General features: G+C 48.2%; 1 protein-coding gene across 1 annotated transcript in view; it reads left to right on the top strand.

Moving 5' to 3' along the window:
• LOC147659532 (non-homologous end-joining factor 1-like) overlaps positions 1 to 22064 on the top strand; it is a gene marked incomplete at its 3' end in the record, with an annotated part of 376856 nt that overhangs the window by 336586 nt on the left and 18206 nt on the right. The window lies entirely within an intron of this gene.

The raw sequence follows: 22064 nt of genomic DNA, 5'->3' as shown, positions 1-22064 counted from the left end.
TTGCAATCACTCAATACTGCAGACACCGGATGTGCCCCATATGATTGTGTACAGGCTCTGGTTCTTACAGTCACTCTTCATGCAGACTCTGGGTGTGCCCCACACGATTGTATACAGGCTCTGGTTCTTGCAGTCACTCTCCCTGCAGACACCGGGTGTGCCCCACATGATTGTATACAGGCTATGGTTCTTACAGTCACTCTTCATGCAGACTCCGGGTGTGCCCCACACGATTGTATACAGGCTCTGGTTCTTGCAGTCACTCAATACTGCAGACACCGGGTGTGCCCCACATGATTGTATACAGGCTCTGGTTCTCACAGTCACTCTTCATGCAGACTCCGGGTGTGCCTCACATGATTGTATACAGGCTCTGGTTCTTCCCGTCACTGTTCATGCAGACACCGGGTGTGCCACACATGATTGTATACAGGCTCTGGTTCTTGCAGTCACTCAGTACTGCAGACACCGGATGTGCCCCACATGATTGTATACAGGCTCTGGTTCTTGCAGCCACTCTCCATGCAGACACCGGATGTGCCCCACATGATTGTATGCAGGCTCTGGTTCTTGCATTCACTCTCCATGCAGGCACCGGATGTGCCACACATGATTGTATACAGGCTCTGGTTCTTGCAGTCCCTCTCCATGCAGACACCGGGTATGCCCCACATGATTGTATACAGGCTCTGGTTCTTGCAGTCACTAATCATACAGACACCGGATGTGCCACACATGATTGTATACAAGTTCTGGTTCTTGCCGTCACTGTTCATGCAGACACCGGGTGTGCCCCACATGATTGTATACAGGCTCTAGTTCTTGTAGCCACTCTCCATGCAGACTCCGGGTGAGCACCACATGATTGTATACAGGCTCTGGTTCTTGCAGTCTCTGTTCATGCAGACACCTGGTGTGCCCCACATGATTGTATACAGGCTCTGGTTCTCACAGTCACTCTCCATGCAGACACCGGGTGTGCCCCACATGATTGTATGCAGGCTCTGGTTCTTGCATTCACTCTCCATGCAGACACCGGGTGTGCCCCACATGATTGTATACAGGCTCTGGTTCTTCCAGTCACTATTCATGCAGACACCGGGTGTGCCCCACATGATTGTATACAGGCTCTGGTTCTTGCATTCACTCTCCATGCAGACTCCGGGTGTCCTCCACATGATTGTATACAGGCTCCGGTTCTTGCATTCACTCTCTATGCAGACACTGGGTGTGCCCCACATGATTGTATGCAGGCTCTGGTTCTTGCAGTCACTATTCATGCAGACACCTGATGTGCCCCACATGATTGTATACAGGCTCTGGTTCTTGCAGTCACTCTCCATGCAGACTCCGGTCTGCCCCACATGATTGTATACAGGCTCTGGTTCTTGCATTCACTCTCCATGCAGACACTGGGTGTGCCCCACATGATTGTATACAGGCTCTGGTTCTTGCATTCACTCTCTATGCAGACACTGGGTGTGCCCCACATGATTGTATGCAGGCTCTGGTTCTTGCAGTCACTATTCATGCAGACGCCTGATGTGCCCCACATGATTGTATGCAGGCTCTGGTTCTTGCAGTCACTATTCATGCAGACACCTGATGTGCCCCACATGATTGTATACAGGCTCTGGTTCTTGCAGTCACTCTCCATGCAGACACTGGGTGTGCCCCACATGATTGTATACAGGCTCTGGTTCTTGCAGTCACTCTCCATGCAGACTCCGGTCTGCCCCACATGATTGTATACAGGCTCTGGTTCTTGCAGTCACTGTTCATGCAGACTCCGGGTGTGCCACACATGATTGTATACAGGCTCTGGTTCTTGCAGTCACTCAATACTGCAGACACCCGATGTGCCCCACATGATTGTATACAGGCTCTGGTTCTTGCAGTCACTCTCCATGCAGACACCGGATGTGCCCCACATGATTGTATGCAGGCTCTGGTTCTTGCATTCACTCTCCATGCAGACACCGGGTGTGCCCCACATGATAGCATACAGGCTCTGGTTCTTGCAGTCACTCTCCATGCAGACACCGGATGTGCCCCACATGATTGTATACAGGCTCTGGTTCTTGCAGTCACTCTCCATGCAGACACCGGATGTGCCCCACATGATTGTATGCAGGCTCTGGTTCTTGCATTCACTCTCCATGCAGACACCGGATGTGCCACACATGATTGTATGCAGGCTCTGGTTCTTGCAGTCACTCAATACTGCAGACACCGGATGTGCCCCACATGATTGTATACAAGCTCTGGTTCTTGCAGTCCCTGTTCATGCAGCCACCGGGTGTGCCCCACATGATTGTATACAGGCTCTGTTTCTTGCAGTAACTCAATACTGCAGACACCGGATGTGCCCCACATGATTGTATACAGGCTCTGGTTCTTGCAGTCCCTGTTCATGCAGCCACCGGTTGTGCCCCACATGATTGTATACAGGCTCTGTTTCTTGCAGTCACTCAATACTGCAGACACCGGGTGTGCCCCACATGATTGTATACAGGCTCTGTTTCTTGCATTCACTCTCCATGCAGACACCGGATGTGCCCCTCATGATTGTATGCAGGCTCTGGTTCTTGCATTCACTCTCCATGCAGACACCAGGTGTGCCCCACATGATTGTATACAGGCTCTGGTTCTTGCAGTCACTCTCCATGCAGACACCGGATGTGCCCCACATGATTTTATACAGGCTCTGGTACTTGCAGTCACTCTCCATGCAGACACCGGATGTGCCCCACATGATTGTATGCAGGCTCTGGTTCTTGCATTCACTCTCCATGCAGACACCGGATGTGCCCCACATGATTGTATGCAGGCTCTGGTTCTTGCAGTCACTCAATACTGCAGACACCGGGTGTGCCCCAGATGATTGTATACAGGCTCTAGTTCTTGTAGCCACTCTCCATGCAGACTCCGGTTCTTGAGCACCACATGATTGTATACAGGCTCTGGTTCTTGCAGTCACTGTTCATGCAGACACCGGGTGTGCCCCACATGATTGTATACAGGCTCTGGTTCTTGTAGCCACTCTCCATGCAGACTCCGAGTGAGCCCCACATAATTGTATACAGGCTCTGGTTCTTGCAGTCACTATTCATGCAGACACCGGGTGTGCCCCGCACGATTGTATACAGGCTCTGGTTCTTGCAGTTACTCAATACTGCAGACACCGGGTGTGCCCCACATGATTGAATGCAGGCTCTGGTTCTTGTAGCCACTCTCCATGCAGACTCCCGAGTGAGCCCCACATAATTGTATACAGGCTCTGGTTCTTGCAGTCACTATTCATGCAGACACCGGGTGTGCCCCACATGATTGTATATAGGCTCTTGTTCTTGTAGCCACTCTCCATGCAGACACGGGGTGTGCCCCACATGATTGTATACAGGCTCTGGGTCTTGCAGTCACTCTTCATGCAGACACCGGGTGTGCCCCACATGATTGTATACAGGCTCTGGTTCTTGCAGTCACTATTCATGCAGACACCGGGTGTGCCCCACATGATTGTATACAGGCTCTTGTTCTTGTAGCCACTCTCCATGCAGACACCGGGTGTGCCCACATGATTGTATACAGGCTCTGGTTCTTGCATTCACTCTCCATGCAGACACCAGGTGAGCACCACATGATTGTATACAGGCTCTGGTTCTTGCAGTCACTCTTCATGCAGACACCTGATGTGCCCCACATGATTGTATACAGGCTCTGGTTCTTGCATTCACTCTCCATGCAGACACTGAATGTGCCCCGCATGATTGTATACAGGCTCTGGTTCTTGCTGTCACTCTTCATACAGACACTGGGTGTGCCCCACATGATTGTATACAGGCTCTGGTACTTGCAGTCACTATTCATGCAGACACTGGGTGTGCCCCATATGATTGTATACAGGCTCTGGTTCTTGTAGCCACTCTCCATGCAGACTCCGAGTGAGCCCCACATAATTGTATACAGGCTCTGGTTCTTGCAGTCACTATTCATGCAGACACCGGGTGTGCCCCGCACGATTGTATACAGGCTCTGGTTCTTGCAGTTACTCAATACTGCAGACACCGGGTGTGCCCCACATGATTGAATGCAGGCTCTGGTTCTTGTAGCCACTCTCCATGCAGACTCCCGAGTGAGCCCCACATAATTGTATACAGGCTCTGGTTCTTGCAGTCACTATTCATGCAGACACCGGGTGTGCCCCACATGATTGTATATAGGCTCTTGTTCTTGTAGCCACTCTCCATGCAGACACGGGGTGTGCCCCACATGATTGTATACAGGCTCTGGGTCTTGCAGTCACTCTTCATGCAGACACCGGGTGTGCCCCACATGATTGTATACAGGCTCTGGTTCTTGCAGTCACTATTCATGCAGACACCGGGTGTGCCCCACATGATTGTATACAGGCTCTTGTTCTTGTAGCCACTCTCCATGCAGACACCGGGTGTGCCCACATGATTGTATACAGGCTCTGGTTCTTGCATTCACTCTCCATGCAGACACCAGGTGAGCACCACATGATTGTATACAGGCTCTGGTTCTTGCAGTCACTCTTCATGCAGACACCTGATGTGCCCCACATGATTGTATACAGGCTCTGGTTCTTGCATTCACTCTCCATGCAGACACTGAATGTGCCCCGCATGATTGTATACAGGCTCTGGTTCTTGCTGTCACTCTTCATACAGACACTGGGTGTGCCCCACATGATTGTATACAGGCTCTGGTACTTGCAGTCACTATTCATGCAGACACTGGGTGTGCCCCATATGATTTTATACAGGCTCTGGGTCTTGCAGTCACTGTTCATGTAGACACTGGGTGTGCCCCACATGATTGTACACAGGCTCTGGTTCTTGCATTCACTCTCCATGCAGACACTGGGTGTGCCCCACATGATTGTATACAGGCTCTGGTTCTTGCATTCACTCTCTATGCAGACACTGGGTGTGCCCCACATGATTGTATACAGGCTCTGGTTCTTGCATTCACTCTCCATGCAGACACCGGATGTGCCCCACATGATTGTATGCAGGCTCTGGTTCTTGCATTCACTCTCCATGCAGACACAGGATGTGCCCCACATGATTGTATACAAGCTCTGGTTCTTGCAGTCCCTGTTCATGCAGCCACCGGGTGTGCCCCACATGATTGTATACAGGCTCTCTTTCTTGCAGTAACTCAATACTGCAGACACCGGATGTGCCCCACATGATTGTATACAGGCTCTGGTTCTTGCAGTCCCTGTTCATGCAGCCACCGGTTGTGCCCCACATGATTGTATACAGGCTCTGTTTCTTGCAGTCACTCAATACTGCAGACACCGGGTGTGCCCCACATGATTGTATACAGGCTCTGGTTCTTGCATTCACTCTCCATGCAGACACCGGATGTGCCCCTCATGATTGTATGCAGGCTCTGGTTCTTGCATTCACTCTCCATGCAGACACCGGGTGTGCCCCACATGATTGTATACAGGCTCTGGTTCTTGCAGTCACTCTCCATGCAGACACCGGATGTTCCCCACATGATTGTATGCAGGCTCTGGTTCTTGCATTCACTCTCCATGCAGACACCGGATGTGCCCCACATGATTTTATACAGGCTCTGGTTCTTGCAGTCACTCTCCATGCAGTCACCGGATGTGCCCCACATGATTGTATGCAGGCTCTGGTTCTTGCATTCACTCTCCATGCAGACACCGGATGTGCCCCACATGATTGTATGCAGGCTCTGGTTCTTGCTGTCACTCTTCATACAGACACTGGGTGTGCCCCACATGATTGTATACAGGCTCTGGTACTTGCAGTCACTATTCCTGCAGACACTGGGTGTGCCCCATATGATTTTATACAGGCTCTGGGTCTTGCAGTCACTGTTCATGTAGACACTGGGTGTGCCCCACATGATTGTACACAGGCTCTGGTTCTTGCATTCACTCTCCATGCAGACACTGGGTGTGCCCCACATGATTGTATACAGGCTCTGGTTCTTGCATTCACTCTCTATGCAGACACTGGGTGTGCCCCACATGATTGTATACAGGCTCTGGTTCTTGCAGTCACTCTTCATGCACACTCTGGGTGTGCTCCACATGATTGCATACAGGTTCTGGTTCTTGCAGTCACTATTCACGCAGACACCGGGTGTGCCCCATATGATTGTATACAGGCTCTGGTTCTTGCAGTCACTGTTCATGCACACTCCGGGTGTGCCCCACATGATTGTATACAGGCTCTGGTTCTTGCAGTCACTGTTCATTCAGGCAACCGGTGTGCCCCACATGATTGTATACAGGCTCTGTTTCTTGCAGTCACTGTTCATGCAGACACTGGGTGTGCCCCACATGATTGTATACAGGCTCTGGTTCTTGCAGTCACTGTTCATTCAGACAACGGGTGTGCCCCACATGATTGTATACAGGCTCTGTTTCTTGCAGTCACTGTTCATGCAGACTCCGGGTGTGCCCCATATGATTGTATACAGGCTCTGGTTCTTGCAGTCACTGTTCATGCAGACACCGGATGTGCCCCACATGATTGTATACAGGCTCTGGTTCTTGCAGTCACTCTCCATGCAGACACCGGATGTGCCCCACATGATTGTATGCAGGCTCTGGTTCTTGCATTCACTCTCCATGCAGACACCGGATGTGCCCCACATGATTGTATGCAGGCTCTGGTTCTTGCATTCACTCTCCATGCAGACACCGGATGTGCCACACATGATTGTGTGCAGGCTCTGGTTCTTGCAGTCACTCAATACTGCAGACACCGGGTGTGCCCCAGATGATTGTATACAGGCTCTAGTTCTTGTAGCCACTCTCCATGCAGACTCCGGTTCTTGAGCACCACATGATTGTATACAGGCTCTGGTTCTTGCAGTCACTGTTCTTGCAGACACCGGGTGTGCCCCACATGATTGTATACAGGCTCTGGTTCTTGTAGCCACTCTCCATGCAGACTCCGAGTGAGCCTCACATAATTGTATACAGGCTCTGGTTCTTGCAGTCACTATTCATGCAGACACCGGGTGTGCCCCGCATGATTGTATACAGGCTCTGGTTCTTGCAGTTACTCAATACTGCAGACACCGGGTGTGCCCCACATGATTGTATACAGGCTCTGGTTCTCACAGTCACTCTTCATGCAGACTCCGGGTGTGCCTCACATGATTGTATACAGGCTCTGGTTCTTCCCGTCACTGTTCATGCAGACACCGGGTGTGCCACACATGATTGTATACAGGCTCTGGTTCTTGCAGTCACTCAATACTGCAGACACCGGATGTGCCCCACATGATTGTATACAGGCTCTGGTTCTTGCAGCCACTCTCCATGCAGACATCGGATGTGCCCCACATGATTGTATGCAGGCTCTGGTTCTTGCATTCACTCTCCATGCAGACACCGGATGTGCCACACATGATTGCATACAGGCTCTGGTTCTTGCAGTCACTCTCCATGCAGACACCGGGTGTGCCCCACATGATTGTATACAGGCTCTGGTTCTTGCAGTCACTAATCATACAGACACCGGATGTGCCACACATGATTGTATACAAGTTCTGGTTCTTGCCGTCACTGTTCATGCAGACACCGGGTGTGCCCCACATGATTGTATACAGGCTCTAGTTCTTGTAGCCACTCTCCATGCAGACTCCGGGTGAGCACCACATGATTGTATACAGGCTCTGGTTCTTGCAGTCACTGTTCATGCAGACACCTGGTGTGCCCCACATGATTGTATACAGGCTCTGGTTCTCACAGTCACTCTCCATGCAGACACTGGGTGTGCCCCACATGATTGTATACAGGCTCTGGTTCTTCCAGTCACTATTCATGCAGACACCGGGTGTGCCCCACATGATTGTATACAGGCTCTGGTTCTTGCATTCACTCTCCATGCAGACTCCGGGTGTCCTCCACATGATTGTATACAGGCTCCGGTTCTTGCATTCACTCTTTATGCAGACACTGGGTGTGCCCCACATGATTGTATACAGGCTCTGGTTCTTGCAGTCACTATTCATGCAGACGCCTGATGTGCCCCACATGATTGTATGGAGGCTCTGGTTCTTGCAGTCACTATTCATGCAGACACCTGATGTGCCCCACATGATTGTATACAGGCTCTGGTTCTTGCAGTCACTCTCCATGCAGACTCCGGTCTGCCCCACATGATTGTATACAGGCTCTGGTTCTTGCATTCACTCTCCATGCAGACACTGGGTGTGCCCCACATGATTGTATACAGGCTCTGGTTCTTGCATTCACTCTCTATGCAGACACTGGGTGTGCCCCACATGATTGTATACAGGCTCTGGTTCTTGCAGTCACTCTTCATGCACACTCCGGGTGTGCTCCACATGATTGCATACAGGTTCTGGTTCTTGCAGTCACTATTCACACAGACACCGGGTGTGCCCCATATGATTGTATACAGGCTCTGGTTCTTGCAGTCACTGTTCCTTCATGCAACGGGTGTGCCCCACATGATTGTATACAGGCTCTGTTTCTTGCAGTCACTGTTCATGCAGACACTGGGTGTGCCCCACATGATTGTATACAGGTTCTGGTTCTTGCAGTCACTATTCATGCAGACACCGGGTGTGCCCCACATGATTGTATACAGGCTCTGGTTCTTACAGTCACTCAATACTGCAGATACCGGATGTGCCCCACATGATTGTATACAGGCTCTGGTTCTTGCAGTCACTCTCCATGCAGACACCGGATGTGCCCCACATGATTGTATGCAGGCTCTGATTCTTGCATTCACTCTCCATGCAGACACCGGGTGTGCCCCACATGATTGCATACAGGCTCTGGTTCTTGCAGTCACTCTCCATGCAGACACCGGATGTGCCCCACATGATTGTATACAGGCTCTGGTTCTTGCAGTCACTCTCCATGCAGACACCGGATGTGCCCCACATTATTGTATACAAGCTCTGGTTCTTGCAGTCACTGTTCATGCAGACACCGGGTGTGCCCCACATGATTGTATACAGGCTCTAGTTCTTGTAGCCACTCTCAATGCAGACTCCGGGTGAGCACCACATGATTGTATACAGGCTCTGGTTCTTGCAGTCACTCTCCATGCAGACCCCAGGTGTCCTCCACATGATTGTATACAGGCTCTGGTTCTTGCATTCACTCTTTATGCAGACACTGGGTGTGCCCCACATGATTGTATGCAGGCTCTGGTTCTTGCAGTCACTATTCATGCAGACGCCTGATGTGCCCCACATGATTATATGCAGGCTCTGGTCTTGCAGTCACTATTCATGCAGACACCTGATGTGCCCCACATGATTGTATACAGGCTCTGGTTCTTGCAGTCACTCTCCATGCAGACTCCGGTCTGCCCCACATGATTGTATACAGGCTCTGGTTCTTGCATTCACTCTCCATGCAGACACTGGGTGTGCCCCATATGATTGTATACAGGCTCTGGTTCTTGCAGTCACTGTTCCTTCATGCAACGGGTGTGCCCCACATGATTGTATACAGGCTCTGTTTCTTGCAGTCACTGTTCATGCAGACACTGGGTGTGCCCCACATGATTGTATACAGGTTCTGGTTCTTGCAGTCACTATTCATGCAGACACCGGGTGTGCCCCACATGATTGTATACAGGCTCTGGTTCTTGCAGTCACTGTTCATGCAGACTCCGGGTGTGCCACACATGATTGTATACAGGCTCTGGTTCTTGCATTCACTCTCTATGCAGACACTGGGTGTGCCCCACATGATTGTATACAGGCTCTGGTTCTTGCAGTCACTCTTCATGCACACTCCGGGTGTGCTCCACATGATTGCATACAGGTTCTGGTTCTTGCAGTCACTATTCACGCAGACACCGGGTGTGCCCCATATGATTGTATACAGGCTCTGGTTCTTGCAGTCACTGTTCCTTCATGCAACGGGTGTGCCCCACATGATTGTATACAGGCTCTGTTTCTTGCAGTCACTGTTCATGCAGACACTGGGTGTGCCCCACATGATTGTATACAGGTTCTGGTTCTTGCAGTCACTATTCATGCAGACACCGGGTGTGCCCCACATGATTGTATACAGGCTCTGGTTCTTGCAGTCACTGTTCATGCAGACTCCGGGTGTGCCACACATGATTGTATACAGGCTCTGGTTCTTGCAGTCACTCAATACTGCAGACACCGGATGTGCCCCACATGATTGTATACAGGCTCTGGTTCTTGATGTCACTCTTCATACAGACACTGGGTGTGCCCCACATGATTGTATACAGGCTCTGGTACTTGCAGTCACTATTCATGCAGACACTGGGTGTGCCCCATATGATTTTATACAGGCTCTGGTTCTTGCAGTCACTGTTCATGTAGACACTGGGTGTGCCCCACATGATTGTACACAGGCTCTGGTTCTTGCATTCACTCTCCATGCAGACACTGGGTGTGCCCCACATGATTGTATACAGGCTCTGGTTCTTGCATTCACTCTCTATGCAGACACTGGGTGTGCCCCACATGATTGTATACAGGCTCTGGTTCTTGCAGTCACTCTTCATGCACACTCCGGGTGTGCTCCACATGATTGCATACAGGTTCTGGTTCTTGCAGTCACTATTCACGCAGACACCGGGTGTGCCCCATATGATTGTATACAGGCTCTGGTTCTTGCAGTCACTCTTCATGCACACTCCGGGTGTGCTCCACATGATTGCATACAGGTTCTGGTTCTTGCAGTTACTCTTCATGCACACTCCGGGTGTGCTCCACATGATTGTATACAGGCTCTGGTTCTTGCAGTCACTATTCATGCAGACACCGGGTGTGCCCCACATGATTGTATACAGGCTCTGGTTCTTGCAGTCACTCTTCATGCACACTCTGGGTGTGCTCAACATGATTGCATACAGGTTCTGGTTCTTGCAGTCACTATTCACGCAGACACCGGGTGTGCCCCATATGATTGTATACAGGCTCTGGTTCTTGCAGTCACTGTTCATGCACACTCCGGGTGTGCCCCACATGATTGTATACAGGCTCTGGTTCTTGCAGTCACTGTTCATTCAGGCAACGGGTGTGCCCCACATGATTGTATACAGGCTCTGTTTTTTTGCAGTCACTGTTCATGCAGACACTGGGTGTGCCCCGCATGATTGTATACAGGCTCTGGTTCTTGCAGTCACTGTTCATTCAGACAACGGGTGTGCCCCACATGATTGTATACAGGCTCTGTTTCTTGCAGTCACTGTTCATGCAGACTCCGGGTGTGCCCCATATGATTGTATACAGGCTCTGGTTCTTGCAGTCACTGTTCATGCAGACACTGGGTGTGCCCCACATGATTGTATACAGGCTCTGTTTCTTGCATTCACTCTCCATGCAGACACCGGATGTGTCCCACATGATTGTATGCAGGCTCTGGTTCTTGCATTCACTCTCCATGCAGACACCGGGTGTGCCCCACATGATTGTATACAGGCTCTGGTTCTTGCAGTCACTCTCCATGCAGACACCGGATGTGCCCCACATGATTGTATACAGGCTCTGGTTCTTGCAGTCACTCTCCATGCAGACACCGGATGTGCCCCACATGATTGTATGCAGGCTCTGGTTCTTGCATTCACTCTCCATGCAGACACCGGATGTGCCCCACATGATTGTATGCAGGCTCTGGTTCTTGCATTCACTCTCCATGCAGACACCGGATGTGCCACACATGATTGTATGCAGGCTCTGGTTCTTGCAGTCACTCAATACTGCAGACACCGGGTGTGCCCCAGATGATTGTATACAGGCTCTAGTTCTTGTAGCCACTCTCCATGCAGACTCCGGTTCTTGAGCACCACATGATTGTATACAGGCTCTGGTTCTTGCAGTCACTGTTCATGCAGACACCGGGTGTGCCCCACATGATTGTATACAGGCTCTGGTTCTTGTAGCCACTCTCCATGCAGACTCCGAGTGAGCCCCACATAATTGTATACAGGCTCTGGTTCTTGCAGTCACTATTCATGCAGACACCGGGTGTGCCCCGCATGATTGTATACAGGCTCTGGTTCTTGCAGTTACTCAATACTGCAGACACCGGGTGTGCCCCACATGATTGAATGCAGGCTCTGGTTCTTGTAGCCACTCTCCATGCAGACTCCCGAGTGAGCCCCACATAATTATATACAGGCTCTGGTTCTTGCAGTCACTATTCATGCAGACACCGGGTGTGCCCCACATGATTGTATACAGGCTCTGGTTCTTGTAGCCACTCTCCATGCAGACACGGGGTGTGCCCCACATGATTGTATACAGGCTCTGGTTCTTGCAGTCACTATTCAAGCAGACACCGGGTGTGCCCCACATGATTGTATACAGGCTCTTGTTCTTGTAGCCACTCTCCATGCAGACACCGGGTGTGCCCCACATGATTGGAAACAGGCTTTGGTTCTTGCAGTCACTCTTCATGCAGACACCGGGTGTGCCCACATGATTGTATACAGGCTCTGGTTCTTGCATTCACTCTCCATGCAGACACCAGGTGAGCACCACATGATTGTATACAGGCTCTGGTTCTTGCAGTCACTCTTCATGCAGACACCTGATGTGCCCCACATGATTGTATACAGGCTATGGTTCTTGCAGTCACTCTCCATGCAGACACTGGGTGTGCCCCACATGATTGTATACAGGCTCTGGTTCTTGCATTCACTCTCCATGCAGACACTGAATGTGCCCCGCATGATTGTATACAGGCTCTGGTTCTTGCTGTCACTCTTCATGCAGACACTGGGTGTGCCCCACATGATTGTATACAGGCTCTGGTACTTGCAGTCACTATTCATGCAGACACTGGGTGTGCCCCATATGATTGTATACAGGCTCTGGTTCTTGCAGTCACTGTTCATGCAGACACTGGGTGTGCCCCACATGATTGTACACAGGCTCTGGTTCTTGCATTCACTCTCCATGCAGACACTGGGTGTGCCCCACATGATTGTATACAGGCTCTGGTTCTTGCATTCACTCTCTATGCAGACACTGGGTGTGCCCCACATGATTGTATACAGGCTCTGGTTCTTGCAGTCACTCTTCATGCACACTCCGGGTGTGCTCCACATGATTGCATACAGGTTCTGGTTCTTGCAGTCACTATTCACGCAGACACCGGGTGTGCCCCATATGATTGTATACAGGCTCTGGTTCTTGCAGTCACTCTTCATGCACACTCCGGGTGTGCTCCACATGATTGCATACAGGTTCTGGTTCTTGCAGTCACTCTTCATGCACTCTCCGGGTGTGCTCCACATGATTGTATACAGGCTCTGGTTCTTGCAGTCACTCTTCATGCACACTCCGGGTGTGCTCCACATGATTGCATACAGGTTCTGGTTCTTGCAGTCACTATTCACGCAGACACCGGGTGTGCCCCATATGATTGTATACAGGCTCTGGTTCTTGCAGTCACTGTTCATGCACACTCCGGGTGTGCCCCACATGATTGTATACAGGCTCTGGTTCTTGCATTCACTGTTCATTCAGGCAACGGGTGTGCCCCACATGATTGTATACAGGCTCTGTTTCTTGCAGTCACTGTTCATGCAGACACTGGGTGTGCCCCACATGATTGTATACAGGCTCTGGTTCTTGCAGTCACTGTTCATTCAGGCAACGGGTGTGCCCCACATGATTGTATACAGGCTCTGTTTCTTGCAGTCACTGTTCATGCAGACTCCGGGTGTGCCCCATATGATTGTATACAGGCTCTGGTTCTTGCAGTCACTGTTCATGCAGACACTGGGTGTGCCCCACATGATTGTATACAGGCTCTGGTTCTTGTAGCCACTCTCCATGCAGACACCGGATGTGCCACACATGATTGTATACAGGCTCTGGTTCTTGCAGTCACTCTCCATGCAGACACCGGGTGTGCCCCACATGATTGTATACAGGCTCTGGTTCTTGCAGTCACTAATCATGCAGACACCGGATGTGCCACACATGATTGTATACAGGCTCTGGTTCTTACAGTCACTCTTCATGCACACTCCGGGTGTGCTCCACATGATTGTATACAGGCTCTGGTTCTTGTAGCCACTCTCCATGCAGACTCCGAGTGAGCCCCACATAATTGTATACAGGCTCTGGTTCTTGCAGTCACTGTTCATGCAGACACCGGGTGTGGCACACATGATTGTATACAGGCTCTGGTTCTTGCAGTCACTCAATACTGCAGACACCGGATGTGCCCCACATGATTGTATACAGGCTCTGGTTCTTGCAGTCACTGTTCATTCAGACACCGGGTTGTAGTGTAGTTCCTATTTTCCCAATAGGCCCTGCGCATTGGAATAACATAAACAGTAGTATGGACGTAGAAGAGCGGATCTTCCAGGTCTCCACTGACTATGCTAAACTTAATTGGGTTTGTTACCAACTAGCTCAGAGGTCACTGGAAACTTTCTTGACTGAATAGGAAGTGATCAGCTTCCCTGGCACAGACAAGACGGGATTCAGTTTTCCAACAACCGCATAAACATGACCACTTTGCTCCTTAGAATAAGAGTCAATCTCTAGAGTCGTGTGAAACAATAGACAGTTATTTTACTCAGTCAGTTGTGCAGATTACTTTCACCAAGATGCAGAGAATAGAGAGACGGGCGTTTTCAATAAAAAGGTATTATTTATTGAACAGTCTTTCTTCTCGTGCAAGAGAAATGAATAAATAAAGATGTCACTAGGAATTGATCGTCTCTCAGTGCTCATTAGAGTTCTATTACTAATCAAAACATAGCAAGCGGGGTTTTCCCAGGTTGCTGGGTTTTATCTTGTTGAAGAACTCTGAGTGTAATCTAGGAATCTTAGATAGTGGCTGCTGCTGTGTCATTTGCTCTAATGAGCTGCAGAGGAAGCTGCAGAGGAAGCTGCAGAGGAAGAGATTCTGAAATGTGGCTCTGATCGTGTTAGGCCAGAGACGAGTTTCTGAAATATCACTCTTGATCGTTTATGCCATTATAGGGGTACAAATGGATTATAGCCGTATAAGGTCACAGAATTGATCGGGGTCCTAGATTAGAACGCAACACCCACTCAACGAATTTATGTCCATCAATTTACTAAAAACTATAGCAAAAGATGCATGTGTAACATTACCCACCCCAAAATACATATTTGCATTTGAAATGGCGTATTCGAAATACATGGATGTACTGTACGTCTTTAAGCATAGAAATCATTCAAAATTATAGCATATGTAATAAATGAACGATTTTGCGAAAAAATTACACATGAAATATCTCTTAATACAGGAAAAAAATGCGAGATAATTTCATCACATGTAAATGCATTGCTGTAACATGTGCTAGAGGCTGACGTAAAGTTATTATGTCTCTAGACATAATAACTTGCCCCGAAGCTGTCGCTCACCCACGCTCCCACGCCTGCTGCCTGATTGTATGCCTCATTGCTGCCTGCTACCCTGCTGGACCTGTGATCGAGCGTACTCTCTCAGCGCCTGGTATCGTTGCCGCTAAGCGCCATCAGTGCCCTTCCTGCACCGCATTGACAATTTCATAATAACATAGCCAGCCTGTTGGGGATTCAAAATTGAACAAGCTGATTGCTTTTTGTTAACGTTTGCGCTGCTCTGTTTGAACTAATTACCGTAGCCTGATACTGTTTACATTTTGATATTGTTCAGATTGTCGGTCCTCGGCTGTGCCCCGTTTCGTTTTATATTTGGGAAGCCATTTTGTTGTTGTTGTTGTGTCCACTCCTAGCCCGTGTCTCCTCCCCGCTCCCGCCTACCAGCTGACCCTCCCGCGCCCCTCCCCTTCCACTATCCTCATATGACAGATGCATTTTCGCGCAGCGGTCGTGCCCCATGCGCGCCGAAGGTGCGCCAAAGGTAAGCCCGTCCGCGCCTGGACCGCGCCCAGCGCTGGACCCCCTGGCCCCCGCAAACCGCACTCCTCCCACTGAACGTATGCCGCTGCCACCCTCCTTGCCCTCAACCCTGGACGCATCCCACATTGTTGCGTAGCTGCCCCAGGACACACCCACCGACCCTTCACCTGCCACTCATGCAAATTTACCAGCATCAAGTCCCATACCACTTCCAACAACCCCAAACGCAGCTCCGACCACCTGAAGTGCATCCTGCTGAACACCCGCTCGGTTCACAAACACGCCACCGAACTCTGGGATCTACTCGACACTACATCTCCGGACGTCGCCTTCCTTACTGAAACATGGATGAACGCATCATCAACACCCGACATCGCCATAGCCATCCCGGACAATTACAAGATTATCTGGAAAGACCGCACCGTCCAAACAGGAGGAGGCATCGCCATCGTCCATAAGAACACCATCAAAATCACGACCAGCTCCGACGATAACCTTACAACCGCCGAACACCTCCACTTCCAGGTCCACACCGACCCTAGAACCACACTTAGAGGCACCCTCATCTACAGACCTCCAGGAACCCGTAAACAATTCAGCGAAGACATCACTGACTTCATCAGCCCACATGCCCTAGCCTCCGAGAACTACATTCTGGATCACTAAAATAATATAGACTGCCAAAATATCGACCTGCAAAAATATTGTTGACAAAATATCGACAGACAAAATATCGACTTTCTATCTACAAACAGGTAAGTACAAAAATATCGAGTACAAAATATCGTTAACAATAATATAGATGTAAAAAATATCGACTTTATTAAAAAGTGTTAAATTAAATTAATATTAAATTTTAATGACTAAAATATACTTAAAAATACTTAAATTAAATTATAATAATTAAATAATAAATGAAAATAATTTTAAAAAAATTTACAATCTTATTTGTTGACCCTGAACCCTAAAATATACCCCTTTACCCAAAAACCCAAAACTGACCCTGAACCCTAAAAATACCCCTTTACCCAAAAACTAAAAACTGACCCTGAACCCTAAAAATGCCCCTTTACCCAAAAACTGAAAACTGACCCTGAACCCTAAAAATGCCCCTTTACCCAAAAACTAAAAACTGACCCTGAACCCCAAAAATACTCCTTTACCCAAAAACTGAAAACTGACCGTGAACCCTAAAAATGCCCCTTTACCCAAAAACTGAAAACTGACCCTGAACCCTAAAAATGCCCCTTTACCCAAAAACTAAAAACTGACCCTGAACCCTAAAAATACTCCTTTACCCAAAATTTAGCAATATTATTTAATTACCAATTAATTATTAATTAACAATAACAATAAAGTAAATATATTAGCACATTAGCTGTAATTATTTAATTAATTAATATTATTTTTCCCAATTAATTACTTAACAATAACACAAAATTATATATATTAAAATGTACTATAATTAATGTAATTAACTAATTACAATTAATCAATTACCAATTAATTACTAATTCAAAATATGTACACAATTATATTAATTAATTAACTAATTATTATTAATTATCAATTAATTATTAATTATAAATATTTACAAACATATATTAATTAATTAATTATTATTAAATTACTTCCCACCCTATTCCCCTATAAACCCACAACCCGCTACAGAATTACATAACGCAATTATTAAAAAAACAAATTCCATTTAATAAAATATTTTATTACATTAATACACACTTTTCACACATATTATTACATAAAAATACACTATAAAATATTATATATTATTAAAAATTCGATATTTTTGCTATCTATATTTTAAACAGTCGATATTACTTCACTTACCTGAAAAACGATATTTTTGTAGTCGATATTATGTCCAGTCGATATTTTGTCCAGTCTATATTTATAACTCGATATTATGTCCAGTCGATATTTTGGAGTCGATATTTTGTCTGTTCACCCTACATTCTATTAGGAGACCTCAACTTCCACCTGGAAAAGAAAAACGACAGCAACACCACCACCCTTCTCGACAACCTGGCCAATCTCGGCCTCAATCAACTTGTTGACGCCCCCACCCATGTAGCCGGACATACGCTCGACCCAATATTCACCTCCAGCAAACACATCTCCTTCGATCGCACCACAGCTCTCCACTGGACGGACCACAGCTGTGTCCACTTCAGCTACAAAACCACCTCGACCCACAACCCCCCACAACCTATCCCCCGAAGAAAATGGAACAAAATCACCACTGACCAACTCCTCACATCGCTCAACCAAAACCCACCCGCTCTCTCATCGGACCCAAACCAAGCTGCCATCAAATTCAAACAATGGATCACTCACAGCGCTGACGAACTAGCACCCTTGAAAAACCATCTCACCAAACAAGACAGCAAAACGGCCCCCTGGTTCAACGACGACCTTAAGAAATCCAAAAAGCAATGCCGCACTCTTGAGAAGACATGGAGAAAAAACCCAACCTCCGACAACATGACCAACCTCAAGGCAGCCACCCGCAAACACCACCAGCTGATCCGATCCACTAAGAAATCAGCATTCAAGAATCGAATCGACTCGACAACAACGCCCATAACAGCAAGGAACTATTCAACATCGTCAAAGAATTCACCAACCCCACCGCAGCCTCAAACGACATCACTCCCTCCCAAGACCTCTGCGATTCGTTATCCTCCTTCTTCTACAACAAAATTGCCGACATACACAACAGCTTCGAAAACAGTTCCAACAAACAATCCCCTCCACCGCCCTCAGAACCTAAACCGCCCTCTAACAACCTTAGCGCCTGGAACCCAATCACCACTGAAGACACCATCCGTCTCATGAATTCCATCCACTCTGGATCGCCAACCGACCCATGTCCCCACCACATCTTCAACAAAACAGACTCCATCATCGCACCCCATCTCCGTGATGTCATCAACTGCTCCTTCATCTCTGCCACCTTCCCAGAAAGCTGGAAACGTGCCGAAGTCAGCGCCCTCCTGAAGAAACCCACAGCAGACACATCTGAACTTAAAAACTACCGCCCCATATCCCTCCTCCCATTCCCGGCCAAAGTCATTGAGAAAGCCGTCAATAGCCAACTCGCTGCCTTCCTCGATCCCTCACAGTCCGGCTTTCGAGCCAAACACAGCACCGAAACCGCCCTCATCGCAGCAACAGACGACATCCGAACACTACTGGACAACGGAGAAACAGTGGCCCTCATCCTACTCGACCTCTCTGCCGCCTTTCGACACTGTCTGCCACAGTACACTCATACAACGCCTCAGCAACATCGGCATAAAAGGAAAAGCCTTGGACTGGATCATCTTGTTCTTAGCTGGGAGAACTCAGAGAGTCCGACTTCCCCCATTCAAATCAGAAGCCACCAAAGTCATCTGCGGTGTACCACAAGGATCATCACTCAGTCCCACCCTCTTCAACGTCTACATGAGTCCACTCGCTTCCATCGCGCGTTAACACAACCTTTACATCATCTCCTACGCTGACGACACCCAACTGATTCTTTCCCTCACCAAAGACCCCAACACCGCCAAAACCAATCTTCTCGAAGGCATGAAAGAAGTAGCCGTATGGATGAAAGAAAGCCGCCTCAAACTTAACTCAGACAAAACGGAAGTGCTCATCCTGGGACCAACCCCCTCTGCCTGGGACGACTCATGGTGGCCCTCGGATCTCGGCTCAGCACCCATACCCACGGACCACGCACCTAACCTTGGATTCATCCTAGGCTCTTCACTCTCAATGACCAATCAAGTCAACGCCGTCTCATCCTCCTGCTTCAACGTACTTCGTATGCTCAAAAAAATCTTCCATTGGATTCCTGCCGAGACAAGAAAGACTGTCACCCACGCCCTGGTTACGAGTCGACTTGACTACGGAAACACCCTCTACGCCGGAATTACAGCCAAATTACAGAAAAAACTCCAAGGCATCCAAAACGCATCAGCGAGACTCATTTTGGACATCCCTCGACAAGATCACATTACCGGCCACCTGAAAGACCTCCACTGGCTTCCCGTTAACAAGAGAATAACATTCCGTCTCCTCACTCACGCACACAAGGCACTCTACAAACTAGGGCCCGAATGCCTCAACTCTCGACTATCCTTCTACACACCCACCCGCCAACTAAGATCATCCAATCAAGGTCTCGCCGCAGTTCCGCGTATCCAAAGATCCACCATGCGAGCTAGATCCTTCTCCTACTTGGCGGCCAAGACCTGGAACTCACTCCCTACTCACCTCCGCCTTACACACAACCACATCTCCTTCAGAAAAGAACTTAAAACCTGGCTATTCGATAAATAATGAACCCCCTCCCCAAGCGCCTTGAGACCCTCTGGGTGAGTAGTGCGCTAAATAAATTCTTGAACTTGAACTAGAATTACCTAAAAATAGAAGCTTCTGTTCTTTATGAATAGGTCTACTATAAGCAAAGAATTTTTGTGCCAGAAAAAGGTAAATATTTTTTTTTTAAATGTTCAATTCAAAAGAAATTCTTGTTGAACGGGGGAATAGAGTTCCAACGCTTTTCAGCAGTTTTTGTTGATCAAAACTGAAGGCCGAATTCAGAGTTCATGGGAACGCTGTGTGTCGGAATGCTTTTCTAAATTTATTGTTTCTGTTCGGGGGAGAACACCATATCAGACAGGCTCTCAAAGAATTGGTCTACAAAATCAGGTGACAGTTCGACCAAGTTCGATAGTGCTGTAACTTAGCAGGTGTGAGAGTGATTGCTATCATCAAAGTCTGGATCAGCAATGCTCACAGAAGGTCGTACCTGGGTGATGTTGCTTTTATTTCTCGCTCCACTGTCACCACCTAGTCGTAGCACAGGAGTCTCAACGGATGCCGTCATCAGGATTGGTAGCCGCTGGGGACAACACAATGCGTGAGCCGTTATAGGACTTAGCAAAGTATTGATATCCATCGGTACTGCTGATGGAAGTGCTAGACAGGTGTCCAACATGCATTCATCTCCGCATAGCATACATCTAAGCACAGGTAAGATGCAGGTCTGCCATATGGGTCTGAATGAAAGAAACCAGGTCATGTTCAGATCTCTCAGCCTGGCCAATCCAAGGACTCTAGTTATTCGGTCCCGGTAGCGTACTGCTAGGATTGTTTCTTCCATCCTTGCCGGAGTCATGTCTGTGTTTTGGCTTGCCATATCTGAGCAGGAGGGTCAAAAATACAATGCCTGCTACAAGTCCCAAAATCAGGGGTATGCCGCCAAAGACTGAATGGACAAAATTAGGAATGATTCCTAGAATTGCTTCGAATGGTGTTAGCAGTCCCGTAAAAATCGTCTTAAATATGCCTGGGATGCCTGTGGCACTAGACATGTTAAGGAGTTGGCTAAGCATTTCTGTGAAATGCACGGGGCAATTTGTTGATAAAAGGTCATGAATCTCTGATGTTGTCCTTGCAACTAGGAGTTCCTACGTCTCTTTTGATGACGTGATGGGCACTGTTGTCTGCAAAAGTACAGACTTCATTCTGCTTAAAGTATCAATTCGTATAGAAGAGAAATTCAAACGAGGCCAAATGGGAGTCTCGGAGTCTCCAGGGCCGTTTGGAAACAATGCTTGCATACAGCATTTGACCATGGAAGTTACGCTTACGAGATATGCTTTCCCTGGCAAAAGGCCACAACAGCTGTGATCCGTTCTTAGAATGTAACTCCCGTTCGAGAGCTGCTTAAAGAAAGGCTCTATCTGCGTTGCAGGTGTGACATGTTGGTGGCATGAAAGGTTGTTTGAGTTTCCTTCACAGGCTCCGTGTAAATTAATACCTTGGCACAAAAGTATACCGCTTAGTGAATGTTTACAGTTTTCACCACTAAGAAATACATTTTTGTTGCTGTCACTATAGCATGTGTGTGTTTATGGTAATTTCCATGCTGACTTAATGTACCCTTAACCCATTTGTTCATACTGGCCAGTAGGTATGTATTAAAGGCAATTTTTAAATCGGAAAGTTGTTATCGAAATTGTGATAATATCGTGTATTATCCATTGAATGGCAGGACTTTCTGACATTGTCAAAGGTAATCGCTCTAGTTTTTCGATGCTCAGGATTGTATAGTCTGCTCCTTTCTGTGCCAAGCTGATTTGTTTATCAGTAAGGTTACA

This window comes from Lissotriton vulgaris, unplaced genomic scaffold (assembly GCF_964263255.1).
Source record: "Lissotriton vulgaris unplaced genomic scaffold, aLisVul1.2 SCAFFOLD_830, whole genome shotgun sequence".
NCBI lineage: Eukaryota > Metazoa > Chordata > Amphibia > Caudata > Salamandridae > Lissotriton > Lissotriton vulgaris.
Note: the sequence above shows the minus strand (reverse complement) of the source record. Positions and strands in the feature narration are given on the sequence as shown.